The sequence below is a fragment of the Archocentrus centrarchus genome, chromosome 2 (genome assembly GCF_007364275.1).
Source record: "Archocentrus centrarchus isolate MPI-CPG fArcCen1 chromosome 2, fArcCen1, whole genome shotgun sequence".
Taxonomy (NCBI): domain Eukaryota; kingdom Metazoa; phylum Chordata; class Actinopteri; order Cichliformes; family Cichlidae; genus Archocentrus; species Archocentrus centrarchus.
The window spans coordinates 8,161,645-8,182,862 of record NC_044347.1 but is presented as its reverse complement, the minus strand read 5'-3'; the positions used below and the strand labels follow the sequence as shown (position 1 = coordinate 8,182,862).

Sequence of the window (21,218 nt, the reverse complement as noted above, 5' to 3'; positions counted from 1 at the left end):
TTTAGGTGATTTTCAGTGGAAAAATGTAGAGATTCATACTCTGAATTTCAGACACTGTAACTTTCAAAATACTGACATTTAAGTCACTTTAAATCCATTTAGTTCAGTTTTCAAGTCTTCCAATCATTTCAGCGTCATCTTCACTCAAACATTCACATCATCTTCTGATCCAGACATTTTTCCATCCACAGTGTGTTCTGTGTCAGCAGCTTCATCCAGATCAGTGTGATGTAACAGTGATGCTACAGTAACTACAGTAAATGTTTCAGAGGAACTGACTGACAGTCTGACAGCTGCCTCATTATAAATCTGTGACATCATCGCTGTCTCCATCCTTACAGCCTGTTGACGAGTGAACGACTGTAAAAGCTTCATGTTACAAAAATAACAAACTAACGTCTAACTGGGATTTCAGAGCTTGTAGAAACATAAATGTCTGCAGATGAATTCGCTCCTCTGATGCTCTGACAGCCACTTCATGAAGGAGGAAATGAATGGGAGTGTCAGACAGGTGGTTCAGGTGCAGCAGGAGGGGCGGAGTCAGAGAGATACTCAGAGTTTGATGGATAAAACCTGCCAGGTGAGGGTCACAGAGTCTGTTACCATGGTAACTGACTCAGAGTTGGAGTTAGCTCTTTCTGGAACTGAAAACCTGAGTTTTCCTGTAGGATTAACAAACCCAGAGTTGGAGCTAAACCTGCTTCCTGGAATAGGCTCATTGTCTGCGTTTCCCCTTGATCCTTGTCGCATCATCATTTGTTTGCCGTGTGCCTTTATGCTTCAAGTTCTTGTTATGTTTCTCGGAGCCAAGTTTGAGAGTCTTTTTTTTTTTTTGAGTTATGTACTGCTGGCTCCTGACCAGCTCTGTTACATTCTGTGTTTCTGCTAATAAAGCTGGAGTATATAGTTAGCTCTCGCCTTCAACTCTTGCATTGGGGTCCTCTGCCTTGCCGGCCACAGCAGCAACCCTGGCAAATAATTGGTGGTGCCACCCTTGGCAGAAAGAACTGTAATCAAGTGTTTGTGATTTCTGACGAGTCTCTCACGTCGCTGTGGAGGAATTTTGGTCCACTCTTCTTTACAGAATTGTTTTAATTCAGCCACATTGGAGGGTTTCCCAGCATGGACAGAAATAGTGTTAAAGTGTATGGAGACATGGCTTATATTGATTTTTTCATACTGTAATAGACAGTTCCAATCATATGTTTCATATATATATATATATATATATATATATATATATATATATATATATATATATATATATATATATATATATATATAATTAATATAATTGATACTCCACAACTCGCTTCAATGCAGCAAAGTTCATTGCATTTACAAAAGTACTGACACTCTTTTCTTAAAAAGTACTTGTGTTAAAAAAAAAATACTCTGGAAAATAACTTTAACAGAGTAGCCTCTACTTTTTCACTTTTACTCAAGTAGAAGTACAGGCTGTTAAATGTACTCAAAGTAATAAAGTAAAAGTAGCTCTTTGGAGTACATTTCTTTCTATTTGTTGTGTTATACAGTACAGTGTCATGCTATGGCAGACCGTTTTAACATAAAATCCGATTCACCACACTTACATTCCAGATATCTGAAATTGATTTATGACTAGACGTATTAGTAAATTAAGATATCTCTAACTACATTCTGATTAGTCAAAATGACATCAGATTTACCATTGAGTTGAATGGCGGTTTTAATTCAAGATATCTTCAATCAATTACTGACTATCTGAAACATATTTCTACAATTGAATTATGACTGGTCAGAAAGTTCATTCGAGATATCTCGTTTGTTATTTTGACAAGTCATAACTATAATTAAAGATATCTTAAATGACACCATAATTCAAGATATCTTACATGTATTTTTAGATAGGCGATATATAGTTTTGACTAGTGCAAATTAAATTATAGATATCTTGAAAACAAATGACGACTAGGCAAAAGTAAATTAGAGATATCTTGAACTGTAATTTTGACAAGTCAAAATGCCTTTTAAGATATCTCAAAATGAATTACAAATATCTTGAATTAGACGGCTTTTCTATTTAAGATATCTTAACTGACTAGTCAGAATCAGAATCAGAATCAGAAGGTTTTATTGCCATATGGGTGAACAGGTTCACAGCATTAGGAAATTGCTGCGGTACTTCGTGCTTACAGAAAAAAAACAAATAAGTATAAAAACTATAAGACAATATACAAGTATAGACGTTTGAGAATGACGTTTGAGATATCTTGAATTACGGAGCATTTGGCGGAATGTTTATAAGGCAGTTTGTTAAAACGGCCTGCCATAAAATCAGAGATTCTGTGCAGATTTCTGAAGCAGTCTTTCAGTACACGATTATCGCACTCTCCGCATATCCCATACTGAAGAGCTCTTTCTATATTGTTGCATTTAATGACAATTTTGTCCACAAAGGCCAGCGCCATTTCAGCCACCTGAAATTCTACACAGGCAATTGTTTGGACAGCTCAGTGCAGTACAAGGGGGCTTACATGCAGTCGTTAAATTCAGATATCTAAAAACGTAATTTTGACTAATCATAATTACGTTTGAGATACCTTACATTGTAATTACGGATGTGTGACCCATCAAATGACGAATATAGTGACGTTATTTGAGATATCTTGAATGGAATTTTGACTCGTCAAAATGTAATAGAAGATATCTTGAATTATTATTCTTACTAGTCAGAATGTAATTGTGGATATCTTAAATTACCATCCTGGATAGTCAAAATCTAGTTTTGTCTAGTCAAAATGCAGTTTTAGATATCTGAAATGTATTATGGATAGTCAGACAAACGACAAACAAGCAGATTTTATGTTAAAATGGCCTGCCATAGTCATGCCACTCCATGCCACTAGGTGGTGCTGCCGATAAGAAGTGAAATGTAAACGGTAGTCAGGATGAGAATGAGGATGTATCATCACGGTACTGCGCTCCTTCGTGTAGTTTTCTATCTAATGTGCTACGTTGAATAAATGTAGTGAGTTATACAAGAACGTGCTTTACTTGTCACATCATTACAAATTGGTGACGAGGGATCATGCGTCTGTTTTTTCTGCCGTTTGCTTTTTTCCTGCTGCATTAGCATGGCTGCTAACGTTCATCCACCACCCTTGTTTTTACCCTGCCCAGGAGAACCTGCTTTACCAGTCAACATGTGGATGTGTATGTTCAACAATTACTTGCTGGTAATTAATGCAACAGGGAATGACACTGCTTAGGAGCCGAAGGACAGCAAACTTTCTACTGACTAACAAACACAAGTGACACATTTTCTTCTGCTGTTTTCTGCTTTGGAAAGACACTTCTCGCCCAAAGTCAAGATTGTTGTAGAACGGCATGCTTTCAGAAAGCAAACAAGCACCACATGAGACAGTTGAGCACTATGTGACTGTCTTACGTGACCTTGCTTCCAAATGTGACTTTGATGATAAGACAGAGGAAATGATCTGTGATCAGTTAGTCGAACACATCTCCAACTCCAGCATAAAAGAGAGACTTCTGCTCGAACCTGATCTGACATTAGATAAAGCTGTTACTCCTGCAGCACAAATGGAATCTGCAGCTTACCAAGCTAAAGCATTAACAGCTAACAGCGACAGAAATGTTCAAGCCATATAGTCTCGTTCATACTCAGCTACACAGCATAAGAAATCTGTTGTTCGACCTGTTAAGTCACCTTCTGTTACATCAACTGCTGCTAAAAGTTGCTGTAGGTGTGATTCAAACAAACATCTTGCTAACTCTCGCCAGTGCCCATCTGCTAAAGCTACATGTAACCTCTGCCAAAAAGTTGGTCACTTTGCTCGTGTCTGCTACTCATCTAAAACAAGACAAGTTCATGAAGTTCAGCTACCAAATCTAACTGTGCCATATTTGAGAGACACTTTGCATGCATCAAAAACCCTACAGTATGACATTGATTAAGCACGCCTACTTCACCTACCAAAACTCTTCGACTCACTGTTGATACAGGATCAGCAATTTCCATACTGCCTCATCAAACCTACAAAGAACACTTCAGTAGAACCACTATGCCCCCCTGACCTCTGCCTAGTTACTCATACAAAGAAAACAATCCCTGTACTAGGCTGTTTACAAGTGGAAGCAAGTAGAGGAACTACTACTACGCCAGCTAGCTTTTTTGTTGTAAACAGGGAACTCCTCTTCTTGGCCGTGACTTGATGGAAGTGCTGCACATCTGCATCACTGGAAACACTGTTCTTCCTCCATGCACTGCTCCTGCTGCTCCGGTGATGACAACAGACGCATCACCTGCATTGCTCACCACTGCTGCTCCTGATATAGGCTGCGTGAAATCCTTTGTTCATGAAGTAAAACTAGATCCTACAGTTAAACCTGTACGGCAGAAGCTTAGACGCCTTCCCTTTGCAGTGAGAGTTCCAGTTGCAGCCGAACTGGACCGCCTCCTGAAAGCTGGAGTCATTGAACGAATCGATGCATCACCATGAGTTTCACCAACCGTGGTAACAGGACATAAAACAGGAGGATTACGACTGTGTGCAGACCTGCGTGAACCAAACAAAGCTGTGATCACAGACTGCTATCCTCTACCTCACGTGGTGCCACACTATTGACCTGGCCAATGCATACTACCAGCTACCTCTGCATGAAGTTAGCAGGGATTTAACTGCATTCATTACACATGAAGGTCTCTTCAGATTCTGCAGAGTTCCTTATGGACTTGCCTCCGTGCCCTCAGCTTTTCAAAAAATGATGGCTGACAGTCTCCAAGATCTTCCAGGTGTCCAGAATTACCTGGATGACATCATCAGTGGCAAAACTCCTGCTGAAAACGGCAGCAACCTGAATGCAGTCCTTCACAACTGCTGGCCTTGTGCTAAACGAAAACAAATGTCACTTCAGAAAGACATCCTTACACTTTTTGGGTCATGTCATAACAGCACATGGCATTCTTCCAGACAAAGAACATGTTGATGCTGTTTTGAATGCTCCTCCACCCACTGATGCTGCTGCATTGAGATCCTTCCTTGGGTTGGTGTCTTGGTATTCCAAGTTCTTGCCCAATTTTGCAATTATAGTGGCTCCAATGCGTTCTTGTGGAAGTGGAACAAGCAACTATGCATGGACCACAGAAGCACAGGAAAGCTGTGAAGAAATTAAGCAGCTTCTGGTGAACAGCCCTGCTCTTGCACTGTTTAATCCTAACCTACACATCGTGATATCGACTGATGCCAGCAATTACGGCCTGGGTGCTGTCTTTGTCCAAGTTCAGCCTGATGGAACAGAGAAGCCTGTGGCCCTTGCTTCCCGCACACTTTCTGTGCCTGGACAAAGGTACTCTACTGTCGAGAAGGAAGCACTAGCTTCTGTGTGGGCTACAGAGAAAAGAAGAACATACCTATGGGGTTGACGCTTCACCCTTCAAACGGTCCATCAAGCTCTGACCACACTTCTTAGCGCAAAAGGAATGAACAGAGCTGGGATGCACATTGCACGATGGTCTGCCCGCCTGCTGTGTTTTGATTATGATGCCGTTTACCGACCGGGTTCTCAGAACTACACAGCAGATTGCCTATCACGCCTGCCTCTGCCTGTAATTTCAGATCTGGTACCCGACGTGGATCCAGAAATGGTAGCTCAGATTTCTGCTACTCTGTCTGCTCTTTCTGTTACTGACTTTGATTCAGCTGGCTCCTTATGCCCTGAACTGACAGATCTGCATGTGCAAATGGAAAAAGGCTGGCCCGCCTCCATTAAATCAGTCAGTGATACACTTGCTCCTCACTACAAAATCAGAGATGAACTCTGCACCTACAATAACTACATTCTCAGAGGTACGAGACTCATCGCACCACTTTCTGTCAGACATACACTGATTACACTTGCACATGAAAGTCATCAAGGAATTGTGCACACAAGCACTTGAGAGACCTCTACTGATGGCCAAAAATGGACTCACAAGTTCAGGCTGCCATAACATCATGTGTCATGTGCCAGTCCAATGACAAAACTGCTCAAACACGCCCTGCCCCTCTTCAGCCTGTACTGTTGCCGGACGGGCCATGGAAAAAACTTGGACTTGACATTGTAGGACCGTTTGACACAGCTATTCCTTCCTGCATCCTATTCCTTGCCATTACATTGACTGATTATTATTCTAAATGGCCTGAGCTTGCTTTCTCACACACTGTGACTACAAATGATGTTGTTCAGTTCTTATCTGTTTTCAGTCATCATGGCAACAATGAGAACATTGTGGGAGACAATGGCACTCAATTTACATCTGAAGCCTTTGCATCATTCCTCCAGAATAGAGGAATATCTCATACCAGAACATCGGTCTACTATCCAGCTGCCAACGGAGCTGTTGAAAGGTTTTATTGCGCCCTCCGCACCTGCATTCAAACTGCAATTCAACAATCTACACCCTGGAAAGCCACTGTGCTAGAATGGCTTCAAGTATGCTGTGCAACGCCTCATGCGACTACCTCCACCTCTCCGTATGAACTCCTCTTTGGCAGGAAAATGCGTACTAAACTGAACATACTCCGTCTGTCTCCTGCCACATCTCCACTACATGACAGGGCACAACGTGAAGTCCTGAAACATCAAACCAAAATGAAACGCTACACTGATGCCAAACGCGGTGGAGGGTGCCTTCATTCGAGATAGGAGAGAGGGTGAGGATATGGAATCCATTGCACGTTCCAAAAGGTCACCCTAGGTTTACCCCTCCTGCAACTGTCAAAAAGATTAAAGGTAAACACACCTATATGCTGAGTGATGGAAGGAACTGGAATGCATCCCACCCTGCAAGCTGTGCTCCTGTTGCTGGACAGGACCCTACTGCTACAAGACTGGAAAATGCCCAGCATGATTCACGTCCTGTTTATAAGTTTCCACGTGCAAAATATAAACCCAGTTGACACAGAGATTTGTCAGGTCATAAACATTGTGTAGAAACATGTTGATAATTGTTACCTAAGCTTATGGAAGGGTTGAGAAAAAATTATATTACAGATGCTGGTTACAAAAGTCTTCTTTAAGTATTAACATGGGCTAATTTGTTCATTACAGGAGTAATGTTGAGAGAAAATTTTGTTAAAATTACATGATTATTTTGTTATTAGTACCTTTGATTTACAATGCTGTTTCTAGAAATGTGCAGATAATTTTCAAATGTATTTTCCTAATGAGTTATCCTCTTTAGTAAATTCTGTTCAAGTATTCTTTGGGAGGAAATGTTGTGTTATACAGTGTCATGCCACTCCGTGCCACTAGGTGGCGCTGTCGATAAGAAGTGAAATGTAAACAGTAGGCAGGGTGAGAATGAGGATGTTTACATATCCACGGGTTTCTCTAAGAGCATACGTAGGCTGCCATGACAGACTGCTACTTCCTCTGTACGGTTTTATACTTCCTTTTACCCAAAGTCAGAGCCAGAATTAATGACAAAATCCAGTTACTTTGTGCTGTAACAGGCACCTTTATTAGTTGGAACATGAGCTCGGATTCAACTTGTGCTGTTGTCGGTTGTCACTACATCAGTATATTTTTTCAAATTATTTTATTCTGTAAATTTGTTCTTTTTCCCCAAAATTATACTACCCAGTTGCGCATCCTATTACCGTATTTTTTCCTTATGTTTTAAGTTTTCCTTTAATGTACAGCCTCTTATTTTGTTACGCTATTTTATTTATAGTGTGACACTACAACATACAGCCTACACAAAGCTTTAACACTGCATGGCTTGCTTCCACATGTAAACACGGAGCAGTTAGCAAGATGACAGCTGCGTGTCTCCTCGATCGCAGCCTTCAGCCAGTCCAGTGTTTCTGTTTCTGTGATTTGAACATTCTGATATCCAGATCAGTGATATACCTTCCACAGAATAGCTGCCGCATCACTACATGATTTCTCTAATCAGCGATACAGGAACAGCTGACTGTCTCCACCACTCCACTTTCCCTTAGCATGACCCATGCTAAGCGCTTAGCTTGGCCGATGCTCTGGCTCGGCTCTACAGCTGCTTTAAGGAAAACAACGTTGCCTTGTTTGTTCAGCATTACTTTATTGATTTTATTGCTTTGAAGGTAATCTGGTGCTCTTATAATTACGTGATTCCTCGACATCAACACCTACAAAAAAAACAAGGTAACTGATAATGTCGATGTAGCTGACTTCAGGCCATAATTTCATGTCATTTACACAAGTGACGGTGAGGCACTGTTACCTCGCTGCTTTTTAAAACATCCTTGCAATGTATCCACCTCTGATGTGGTAACATTTAGGCCAGGTAAAAGAAACTGCAGTGTCAAAATGTGTAAATGAACGGCAAGTGTGTAAGCCCCGTAAACAACAGCGCAAACGGAAGTAAACTACCGGCTTCCGCTATGAATTATGGGTAATGGCGCAAAGTCAGGAATACTGTGGATACATTACGGTACTGTGCTCCTTCGTGTAGTTTTTAATCTAATGTGCTACAGTGAATAAATGCACTGAGTTATACAAGAACGTGCTTTAATTGTCACACCATTACACTATTGTTGAGCAAAGCTATCTGAAACCTTGTGCTGCAGCTGTCTTACTGTTTTCAGCTGCTGGGAGTGAAGCAGAGTGGATGAGATGCAGATGAGTGACAGACTGATGATGATGATGATGTTTAATAAGGACGAGCACATTAGAGGTCTGCTTCACAGCTAAAGCTCTGAGTCTGAATACACAGGTTCCTCTCAGATGTTTGTTTTTTCCCCAAATAATTATTACAGTTTGACCCATCTGTGTCTGTGTGTGTGTGTGTTTGGGGGGGGGGGGGGGGGGGGGGGGTGGCAATAATAATTGAAATAATTCAATTCCCTCAATGAATGAACTCAATTATTTAAAAATTACATGTCTAAGGCTACGTTCACACTGCAGCCTGAAGTGACCCAATTCCATTTTTTTGTGAAATCTGATTTTTTTTGGCGTAGTCGTTCACATTTCCAAATATATGCGACTTGAATGTGATCTGTGTGTGAACAGCAGAGGAACCTGAAAGTGTCCCGCATGCACAGTAGAAGATGCCTGGGTCGCATTTGAAAAAATCCGATCTGTGTTGTTCAGACTGGCGTGAAAAGATCGGATACAGGTCGCATGACGGTGAAAAAAATCGGATTTGGGTCACTTCAGGCTGCAGTGTGAACGTAGCATAATATTCACAATGGTTAAATTATTAAAAATTGTTTCCTGAACTGAAATAATTTAAGTGTGACAAATATACAAAAACTAAGAAATCAGTAAATTTTCACACCTCTGCACGGATCATAAGAAGAAAAAACATTTTTTCCTGTAAAGTGTATTTAACTCATGAAAGCTTTATAATAACTTACAGAGCTTTCTTGGAGGCTTTGACCACTGGCAGCAGCCGCAGCAGAGCCTCCTCTGAAGCAGAATATTTTTTCAGGTCAAACACATCCAGATCATCTTCTGATGACAGTAAGATGAAGACCAGAGCTGACCACTGAGCAGGAGACAGTTTATCTGTGGAGAGACTTCCTGATCTCAGGGACTGTTGGATCTCCTCCACTAGAGAACGATCATTCAGTTCATTCAGACAGTGGAACAGATTGATGCTTTTCTCTGCAGACAGATTCTTGTTGAGCTTCTCCTTAATGTACTGGACTGTTTCCTGATTGGTCTGTGAGCTACTTCCTGTCTGTGTCAGAAGACCTCGTAGGAGAGTCTGATTGGTCTGCAGTGAAAGACCCAGGAGGAAACGGAGGAACAAGTCCAGGTGTCCATTTGGACTCTGTAAGGCCTTGTTCACAGCAATCTGGTAGAGGTGTTGTTCTGTCTGGGAGGTTGTTTGTTGTTCTTCCAGCAGATTGACTCCAGAGTTGATGAAGGTCAGATGGACATGAAGAGCAGCCAGAAACTCCTGAACAGTCAGATGGATGAAGCAGAACACCTTGTCCTGGTACAGCCCTCTCTCCTCTATAAAGATCTGTGTGAACACTCCTGAGTACACTGAGGCTGCTCTGATATCGATGCCACACTCTGTCAGGTCTGATTCATAGAAGATCAGGTTTCCTGTCTGTACCTGATCAAAAGCCAGTTTTCCCAGAGACTCAATCATCTTCCTGCTCTCTGGACTCCAGTGTGGATCTGTCTCAGCTCCTCCATCATACTTGACCTTCTTCACTTTGGCCTGAACCACCAGGAAGTGGATGTACATCTCAGTTAGGGTCTTGGGCAGCTCTCCTCTCTCTCTGGTTTTCAGCACATCCTCCAGAACCGTAGCAGTGATCCAGCAGAAGACTGGGATGTGGCACATGATGTGGAGGCTTCGTGATGTGTTGATGTGGGAGATGATCCTGCTGGCCTTCTCCTCATCTCTGAATCTCTTCCAGAAGTACTCCTCCTTCTGTGGGTCAGTGAACCCTCTGACCTCTGTCACCATGTCAACACACTGAGCAGGGATCTCATTGGCTGCTGCAGGTCGTGTGGTTATCCAGAGGCGAGCAGAGGGAAGCAGGTTCCCCCTGATGAGGTTTGTCAACAGCACATCCACTGAGGTGGACTCTGTAACATCAGCCAGGATCTCAGTGTTGTGGAACTCCAGAGGAAGTCGACACTCATCCAGACCATCAAAGATGAACACAACCTGGAAGTCTTCAAAGCTGCAGATTCCTGCTTCTTTGGTTTCAGTAAAGAAGTGATGAACAAGTTCCACCAAACTGAACTTTTTCTCTTTCAGCACATTCAGCTCTCTGAAAGTCAATGGAAACATGAACTGGATGTCCTGGTTGGCTTTGTCTTCAGCCCAGTCCAGAGTGAACTTCTGGGTTAAGACTGTTTTCCCAATGCCAGCCACTCCCTTTGTCAGCACTGTTCTGATTGGTTCATCTCTTCCAGGTAAGCCTTTAAAGATGTCTTCTTGTCTGATTGTTGTTTCTGGTCTGTCCGGTTTCCTGGATGCTGTTTCAATCTGTCTGACCTCATGTTCATCATTGACCTCTGCAGTCCCTCCCTCTGTGATGTAGAGCTCTGTGTAGATCTCATTTAGAAGGGTTGGGTTTCCTGCTTTAGTGATCCCCTCAAACACACACTGGAACTTCTTCTTCAGCTTAGATTTAAGTTCTTGTTGACAGAGTGGAGCAATGTATTCTGAAAATGCAATAATAAACTTTTAAAATTATTATTATAATTATTAATGAGACATTAGTAAATATTTTATTTCTTGCAGCAGCTTAAATCTTCAGAGAAATCCTCTTACTGCTCTGCAGACGGTCAGCCAGCTCCTCCTGCTTCATTCTCCTCAGGAAGTGCAGTGTGATCTTCACAAAAGCCTCTCTGCTTCTCTTCTGCTCTTTATCCTCACCCTCCAAGGCCGTGTCACCCTCCTCATGACTCTCTAAGCATTCTGGGTAATCTGGACTCAGAACCTTCTGGATCTTCTTCAGCTCGTTCTTCACAAAAGTGATGATGTTTTCCTCCAGCAGCTGGAACAGAATACTATATGAACGACCCAATCATAGCCAAACATCAATTCAATTCAATTTTATTTATATAGCGCCAAATCAGTTGGGTGCAGTGTGTGTCGGGCGGTGGCCAAGGGCGGAGGCCCTGGCGGACCGATCCCCGGCTATTGAAACCGGCTATTGGGACATGGAATGTCACCTCTCTGGTGGGGAAGGAGCCTGAGCTAGTGCGTGAGGTTGAGAGATACCAGCTAGATATTGTTGGGCTCACTTCAACGCATGGCCTGGGCTCTGGAACCAGTCTCCTGGAGGAGGGCTGGACTCTGTTCCAGACTGGAGTTGCCCTCTGTGAGAGGCAGCGAGCTGGAATGGGTATTCTTGTATCCCACCGGCTTGCTGCCTGTACGTCGGAGTTTTCACCGGTGGACGAGAGGGTAGTCTCCCTGCGCCTTCGGGCTGGGGAACGGGTCCTGACTGTTGTTTGCGCTTATGCGCCGAATGACAGTTCAGAGTACCCACCCTTTTTGGAGTCGCTGGGCGGGGTGCTGGAGAGTGCTCCATCTGGTGACTCCATAGTCTTGCTGGGAGACTTCAACGCTCACGTGGGCAATGACAGTGAGACCTGGAGGGGCGTGATTGGGAGGAACGGCCTGCCCGATCTGAACCCAAATGGTGTTTTGTTATTGGACTTCTGTGCAAACCACAGTTTGTCCATAACAAACACCATGTTCGAACATAAGGATGTCCAAAAGTGCACATGGCACCAGGAGACCCTAGGTCGCAGGTCGATGATCGATTTTGTAATCGTATCATCAGATCTGCGGCCGTATGTTCTGGACACTCGGGTGCAGAAAGGAGCTGAGCTGTCTACTGATCACCACCTGGTGGTGAGTTGGATCAGGTGGCGAGGGAAGATGCTGGACAGACCTGGCACACCTAAACGAATTGTGAGGGTGCGCTGGGAACGCCTGGCAGAAGCCCTGGTCCGGGAGATCTTCAACTCCCACCTCCGGCAGAACTTCGACAGCATTCCGAGGGAGGCTGGGGACATTGAGTCCGAATGGACCATGTTCTGCACCTCCATTGTTGAGGCTGCTGCTCAGAGCTGTGGCTGCAAGGTGGGTGGTGCCTGTCGTGGTGGTAACCCGCGAACCAGATGGTGGTCACCGGAGGTGAAGGGAGCCATCAAGCTGAAGAAAGAGTCCTGTCGGGTTTGGTTAGCCTGTGGGACTCCGGAGGTAGCTGACAGGTATCGGCAGGCCAAGCGGAACGCATCTCGGCCAGGGCCGAAGCAAAAACTCGGGTGTGGGAGGAGTTCGGTGAGGCTATGGAAAAAAGACTTTCGGATGGCATCGAAGCGATTCTGGCAAACCGTCAGGCAACTCAGGAGGGGAAAGCAGTGCTCCACTCACACGGTTTATAGTGCGGGTGGGGTGCTGCTGACTTCAGCTGAGGCTATAGTCGGGCGGTGGAAGGAATACTTCGAGGACCTCCTGAATTGCACTGACACGCCTTCTGTAGTGGAAGCAGAGTCTGGGGACGAGGGAGATGACTTGACCATCACTGGGGGTGAGGTCACTGAGGCAGTTAAACAACTCCTTGGTGGCAAGGCCCCTGGCGTGGACGAGATTCGCCCTGAGTTCCTGAAGGCTCTGGATGTTGTAGGGCTGTCTTGGTTGACACGCCTCTGCAACATCGCGTGGAGATCTGGGGCAGTGCCATTGGATTGGCAGACCAGAGTGGTGGTCCCCATCTTTAAGAAGGGAGACTGGTCGGTGTGCTCCAACTTTCGGGGGATCACACTCCTCAGCCTTCCCGGTAAGGTCTATGCCAGGGTGCTGGAAAGTCGAACCTCGGATCCAGGAGGAACAATGCGGTTTTCGTCCTGGTCGCGGAACGCTGGACCAGCTCTTTATCCTCTCAAGGATATTCGAGTGTGCGTGGGAGTTTGCCCAACCAGTCTACATGTGCTTTGTGGACTTGGAGAAGGCATTCGACCGTGTCCCTCGGGGTATCCTTTGGGAGGTTCTGTGGGAGTATGCGGTGTCTGGCCCATTGTTGCAGGCCATTCAGTCTTTGTACAACCGCAGTGAGAGCTTGGTCCGTATAGCCGATAATAAGTCGGATTCGTTTCCTGTGGGTGCTGGACTCCGTCAGGGCTGCCCTTTGTCACCGATTCTGTTCATAATTTTTATGGACAGAATTTCTAGGCGTAGCCAGGTGGCAGAAGGCTTCTTCCTTGGTGGCCTCAGAATCTCATCTCTGCTTTTTGCAGATGATGCGGTCCTGTTGGCTTTATCAGGGTGTGGCCTCCAACTCGCAGTGGAACGGTTCGCAGATGGATGGATTGAAATTAGAAGTCATCCAGGCCTTAATGTCTTTAAGACATTCCTGCAGTTTAACTAATTGATGTGTGTCATCTGGCTTCATTGATAGGTAAAGCTGAGTATCATCTGCATAACAATGAAAATTGATTCAATGCTTTCTAATAATACTGCCTAAGGGAAGCATGTATAATGTAAATAGAATTGGTCCTAGCACAGAACCCTGTGGAACTCCATAATTAACCTTACTGTCTGAAGAAGACTCCCCGTTTACATGAACAAATTAGAGTCTATTAGATAAATATGATTCAAACCACTGCAGTGCAGTACCTTTAATACCTATAGTATGCTCTAATCTCTGTAATAAAATGTTATGGTGAACAGTATCAAAAGCTGCACTGAGGTCCAACAGGACAAGCACAGAGATGAGTCCACTGTCAGAGACTGTAAGAAGATCATTTGTAACCTTCACTAATGCTGTTTCTGTACTGTGATGAATTCTGAAACCTGACTGAAACTCTTCAAATAAACCGTTCCTCTGCAGATGATCAGTTAGCTGTTTTACAACTACTCTTTCAAGGATTTTTGAGAGAAAAGGAAGGTTGGAGATTGGCCTATAATTAGCTAAGACAGCTGGGTCAAGTGATCACTTTTTAATTAGTGGTTTAATTACAGCCACCTTGAAGACCTGTGGTACATAGCAAACTAATAAAGACAGATTGATCATTTTTAGGATTGAAGCATCAATAATTGGAAAGACTTCTTTGAACAGTCTAGTAGGAATGGGATCTAATAAACATGTTGCTGGTTTGGAGGAAGTAACTATTGAAGTTAACTCTGAAAGATCAACTGGAGCGAAAGAGTCTAAACAAATACCAACAGTGCTGAAAGCAGCCAAACATGAAGATAAATCTTTGAGATGGTCGTGAAAAATTTTTTCTCCAATGTCTAAAATTTTATTTGTAAATAAATCCATGAAATCACTACTAGTTGAAGTGAAAGGAATACTCGGCTCTACAGAGCTCTGACTCTTTGTCAGCCTGGCTACAGTGCTGAAAAGAAACCTGGGGTTGTTCTTATTTTCTTCAATTAATGAGTAGTAAGATGTCCTAGCTTCATGGAGAGCTTTTTTATAGAGCAACAAACTCTTTTTCAAGGCCAAATGAGCATCTTCTAATTTAGTGAGACGCCATTCCCTCTCCAGCTTACGGGTTATTTGCTTTAAGCTGTGCGTTTGCGAGTTATACCACGGAGTCAGGCACTTCTGATTTGAAGCTTTCCTTTTCAGAGGAGCCACAGTATCCAAAGTCGTACGCAGTGAGGATGTAAAACTATTGACGAGATAATCGACCTCACTGGGAGCAGAGTTTAGGTGGCTGCTCTGAACGATAGCTGCACATCAGATCACAATGAGAATCTACTGGTCTACAGCAAAGATGTTTCTAAAATAAATGCAGTCAAACTTCACTCATTTTAGGCCACTGAGATTAAAAATGATGCTTAGTTGTTGGTTGGTTCTAGTTTCCATTATATGCTTCAAGGTCTGTTTTAAAACCAAAACTTCTTCATTGAAACCAGAAACCACTAAAACTTTCAGATCTTATGACTTTATCTCTATTTGACCTTTTACCTCTAATCTGACATTGGATTTGACTTTCCTACTACAGTCGCCCCTCATTATATCACAGTTCACTTATTGCAGCTTTGCTGACAGCATAGAGATACTTGTTCAGTAATAAGAAGATAATGACATCCACACAAAATGTTCTGATCACTTCCTCTGCATTTCCTCTGTTGCTGCTCTACATGGTTAAATAAAAATGGTTGTGGAGCATCTATAGACAGAGATCAAAATCCATAAGAAAAAGCACATTTTCTCTGTGAAGCAGACATCTTTGGTAACAATGTTGAGCAGTGCAATCCACTGGTGTACAAAGTGCAGCATGGAGATGACTGAAAGAACAGATGTAACAGTAGTTGTTGTACATGTACAAACCATAAATATGGAGTCCAGCTGTGTTTGATGCTGCTGGGCAGACTGACCACTGGGAACCTCTGAGCTCTCCTGATCCACTCTGTGAAGGAATCATGAAGAATTAGCTCTCATCCACACAGGGACCAACACAAGCTCAAAGTCCATGAAGTGATGTTTGGATGAAGAGTGAAGCAGATGACTCCCTGTAGCAGCAAAGCTTTACTAGCCCTCAGTGATCCCACTGAGAATCTACAGCTCAGTCTGCAGCTGTTCACAGCTTTCAGCTCACTGTGGTTTAGTCCTAACAGCTCTCACCAACTCCTTCACAAAGATTTCCTTTCAGCTGAAGCGCCCTGGAGTAAGACAGTCTCTCTCTCTCTGTGCTTTCACTGCTGAGCTCCCAGTTCTCAACAACTTCCTCTGAGTCACTAAAACACTATAGATCGAATGCACTGTGTGAAATGATTTGGTTTGGAAGTAGCACTGATCAATTCGAGCTCTGCTTCCTTTCAACAAATGCCTGCTACTCTTTGGAAATGTCTTTAGGAGACTCAGCATTTCCTTCCATCAATCTGTTTATTAGCTGAAAAATAATCAGTGTGATCTTTTCTATCTCTGCATATTAGAGGAACTAATACATGCTTCTACATTTAGAAGGCCTGACTGCAGTATTCTGCTCTCTGTTCTACCTACAAATGTTAGAAATAGAAACTAGAACTGATTCAGAACTGCATCCAGAATGCTTACGAGGACCAGAAGGAGAGAAATGGTTCCACCTATTTGAAGTCCCTACACTGACTGCCTGACAGTTACTGATTTGAAAATCACTCCACTGTTTTTACTGTTTGAAACCTTCATGCTCACATGGAAGCAACGTATGAACCATTACAGCCCCTCAGACATGTGAGGATAGAACAATGATCCATAAACCTTCATGAAGACAAACGTGTCAGCAGGACATGTGAAAAAGAGCTGAGCTGACATTAAACATGATGGAGAATTTATTCAGAAACACTGAGTCAGGAACAACATTTAGACACACATTACCTCTCTGCAGGAGGAGGAACACCTGATTTAAAGTCAAAACCAAGATCCTTTGACTGGTCGCTCTTTAAGGACACACAGCTGGGTTCAGGTTCAGGTCCAGGTCCAGGTTCAGGTTCAGGTTCAGGTTGGTTCCTGTGAATAATGATGCAGCAGTGATGTGAGTGCTGAGCTGTGACATGGAGAAGAGTCATGGACAGTTAGAGATGGTCATCTCACCTCTGAGCTTTGGTCTGGCTCTCATGTTCCCCACACAGAGTGGTTTTAGAGGGAGGGACTCCCTCCTCTCTGTCCTCACACTGATCCATGCTGCTGAATTCACATCAGCTCACACACACTTTCTACCTTCACCTGCAGAGGAAACACACATCAGCCCAGCACACACACACTGATTCACTTTGACACTGTGACCTGTACTTAAAGTACTGAAAGTAGATCCTGTTACACTCAGTAACATGTAAGCTGTACTTTGAATCTGTACAGGCTGAAGTAACTGTAGCTGTGAAAAAGTGTCGAGCAGAAAAAAGAGAAACAACCTGCAAATATTCAAATATAGTAGCAGAACTTTAAGAGAACAAAGAAGTAAAGTACTGCACTAAATGTACTTGGACCTGCTGGGAGGGCCAAGTATCTTAGCGAGACATCTTATTAGTACATACAATCTTAAATCTGGTTTCTTGGCTCATGGATTTTTTAACAGAGTGCGAGTCAACAGCATTTTATGAGATTTGCTTTTGTCCTCCACTGGTTCCCCTCAGGGATGAATCAGAATCAGAATCAGAATCAGAAGGTTTTTATTGCCATATGGGTGAACAGGTTCACAGCATTAGGAAATTGCTGCGGTACTTCGTGCTTACAGAAAAAAACAAATAAGTATAAAAACTATAAGACAATATACAAGTATACAAATTGCAAATATACAGAGATATTAGAGCTATAACTATAGCACAATATTACAAAATTACAAAATATACAGTGCAGAGACTAATTAAAAGATAAAAGAATGTAGACTATATTCCACTAATATGTACATCAGTGCAATCAGACAGGTGCATAGACATAGGGTCATCAGCGTTTGTGGAGGGTGGATGTGTCCTTTCTCCACTTTTATTTGTTCTCTACACAAATGAGTGTCAGAGCCGCTAAAAGAACAGATATATAATTAAATATGCAGATGACTCAGTGATCATTTCTCTGCTCCATGATGCAGATCCTGACCATGGTCCGGTTGTGCACAATTTTGTAACATGGTGTGGGAATTCCTTTCTGGACATAAATGCATCAAAAACAAAAGAAATGATCAAAGACTTTTGTTGGAGAAACACAAATATTTGGGCACTATACTGGACAACAAACTGTCATTTGATGCAAATACAGATGCCATTTGTGCAAAAGCTCATCAGCGTATGTATTTGTATCGGAAACTTAGGGGTTTTAACGTGGATAACATTTTTATGAAAATGTTTTATTGTTTTATTGAGTCTGTTTTAACTTTTTCTTTAATCTGTTGGTTCGGTTCTCTGAGCCTCAAGAACAAAATAAGGTTAGAGAACGTTGTGAAACTGTGTAGCAAGGTGGCAAATGTAAGTCTTAATGATCTCGCCCTCCTGTACAGGGTTCGAGCCACCCAAAAGGCAGAAAGGATTCGGGGTGATAGTACTCACCCCCTGTCCTCAAAGTATCAGTTATTACCTTCAGGAAGGAGGAACTTTCTGCCACAGTGCAGAACAAACATTTAAATTCTCTTTTATTCCCAATACTGTTAACTTTCTGAACTCTTTTAGATGATTGTGTCCCTGGTTGCATGTTTGATTGTTTTTATAGATTTATTTATTCTTGCTGTTGGCTGCAAAACAAATTGCCCCTCGGGGATAATAAAGTATTTGAATTGAACTGAATTGAATTGTACTTTAAGTGTGGATTTGTGTTGGTGTTAAATCTGTGCTGGATGTAAAAATCCATGTGAAACTCAGTCATCACTGAGGTGGATTTAATGGCAGAGCCAATAAAGACAAACTGGATGGTCAAAGGAAAGCATCAGAGTATCTGTGGCTGTGACATTCAGCCTCTAACAGCTGATCAATAATAATGTGTCAGCGCTGCAGCAAAGGGAAAGAATGGCAGAGAGAGAAGAGGACAGATGGAGGAGAGCACAGAGAGGTGGAGGAGGAGGAGCTGATGAAGATGAAGCTGAGGAGAGGCAGATGAGTTTATGATGTGTTCACAAAGTCATTCAGCATTTGAGCACATGCTCAGTTCCAGCTGACCTGTGTCTGTAAACTCATCTCAGTGGTTACACAAAGTTAGAAAGCAGCAGCAGCTCAAACTGATGGATTGTGGGCTTTACAGGAGCCGCTGCTGACAAAGCAGCAAATAAACATCATCAATATTTCATCTTTAAAAGGACATTTCTTTCTGTCTGTGACACAACACTAAAGAACAACACAGGTGTCTGCACTGATGCCTGTTCATAGTTTCCCCAAAGTTAATAAACTGTTTGGTAAATGTTCTTGTTGCTGTTATTATTCTTCACACATCCTGTTATTGATCTGAGCACATTCAGCTCTACAACTACAGGATCAATGATCTGCACTCAGATGGAGGGATGTGAGTCCATCAGTGCTGAACTGTCACACACCTGCACCTGGATTCATTGTGAGCAGATTTTAGCTCAACACTGTTTCATGTTCATTACATCAGACACGAGCGAGTAAATGTACTCAGTTTACTTTCAGCACTGAGTTACAAACACATGAAACTAAAAGTCTCAATAATGCCCAAAAGTAAAGATTCAAATTTCAACTTAAAATGAAAACCTGTTTTAATTTGACAGCAAAGAAACACTTCCTGTTGGAGTCACTGGAGGACTGAGTACATCCACACAAACACTCTTTATGTGTGTGTGTGTGTGTGTGTGTGTGTGTGTGGGGGGGGGGGGGGGGGGGGGGGGGGGGGGGGGGGGGTCTGCCTCCACCTCTCTGCTGCTGCCTCTGTGAGGCCCTCAGAGAAGCTCAGACTCTGCTGGTGTTCATGTTTGCTGACGCTGGTCAACATTTCAACCTGCAGCAACTCCACGTTTCTATTCAGCTTCACCACAATCATGAAAACTGGAGCCACAAACACACAAAAACATGTTTATTTGTGAGTCTAATTAAGCTAATTTTTAGATTGTATAAATCATCCAGGACAAAGTGCCCGCTGTGATCTCTGTCACAGAAACACGGGTACGAGACCATCGTTACACTCTTGTTGCATCCGCTCATTTTTCTGCTGATCCAGTTTAGTGGAGCTGGAGCCTCTTGCTACACCTGGACCAGTCTGCCGCAGACACAAACCCACAGCAACACCCAGACTCTTATGTTACAGATATTATTAACCAGCCGGTCTTCTCTCCGCCTCCTCCACCCACTGATGGAGGAAAAGCTGCCTTCAGTCATCAGTGAGTGGATCCACAGTAACAACGACTCTGAGCTCAGCTGCTGACTATCAACTAACTCTGAGCTGATTCACGGACTCTGATCACTCACACACACACACACACAACACACACACATAAATGGCGGATGACGTTGAACGATCGGCCTCCTCCGTCCTGCTCCCACCAGTTGTGAGTCGTTACCGTGAACTATGGAGCAGCAGATTTGTGGGTGTTTCTAAGCTGCACACAGCTGATGTTAGCCAGGAAAAGCTCACAGACTGCTTCATTACCTCACACGGAGCTTCACACGGAGACAACAAACTGCGACGCCAGATCAGGAAAGTAAAGTGAAACTTTGAGGATCCAGGGAAAAGTCTGGGGAAAAGTCCTGAGCGCCCTACAGCGAGGAGGCAGCGCCCCCTGATATTATGGGATGGTATAAATGTCATGGTCAGGTTTTCAGTGTTCCTGCAGCATCTAACGGCGCGTATTGTAGGAGCATCTTTTATTAAGCACAGCATGTTGGAAGGAAAAGTCGACGAGACAGAAACGGGGAAAAGCGAAATAATCCGAAACGCTCCGAACAGTCACGGAGTTAAAGAGGATGTCCGGCTGCCCTCAGCCTGAGCGTGACAGGGGGAAAAAAAGGTGGTGACGTCAGAGGAGCTGGTGATTATATGAAGAAACTGTGCACATTAAACTCTATTATAAAATAATTAAAGACCGCAAGTGATATCGGGCCCTGCACTCCCGGCGTCGACCGTGGCGCTCGTCGACCGTGCAGCACGGAGGTTTTGATCGTGATGTGTACAGAAGGTCTGTAGAAAGTTGAATTCTTTTATAGGAAAAGATATCTTTGCTCTCGGCATAGACGCAAGGAATATTTGGGGTGGGTACGGCCAGCATGAAAATAGGGCAGGGTCTGATAGACTGTTTGATCAGGATGAGTCAAGAATGTTGAAACACATTCATACATTTCCGAG

At 43.3% G+C, this 21,218-nt stretch overlaps 1 protein-coding gene across 1 annotated transcript in view; it reads right to left on the bottom strand.

Annotated features, from left to right (window-relative positions):
* The window catches only part of LOC115796301 (NLR family CARD domain-containing protein 3-like), a 77,062-nt gene that overhangs the window by 3,639 nt on the left and 52,205 nt on the right, over positions 1-21,218 (bottom strand). The gene's annotated exons all lie outside the window — the stretch shown is intronic.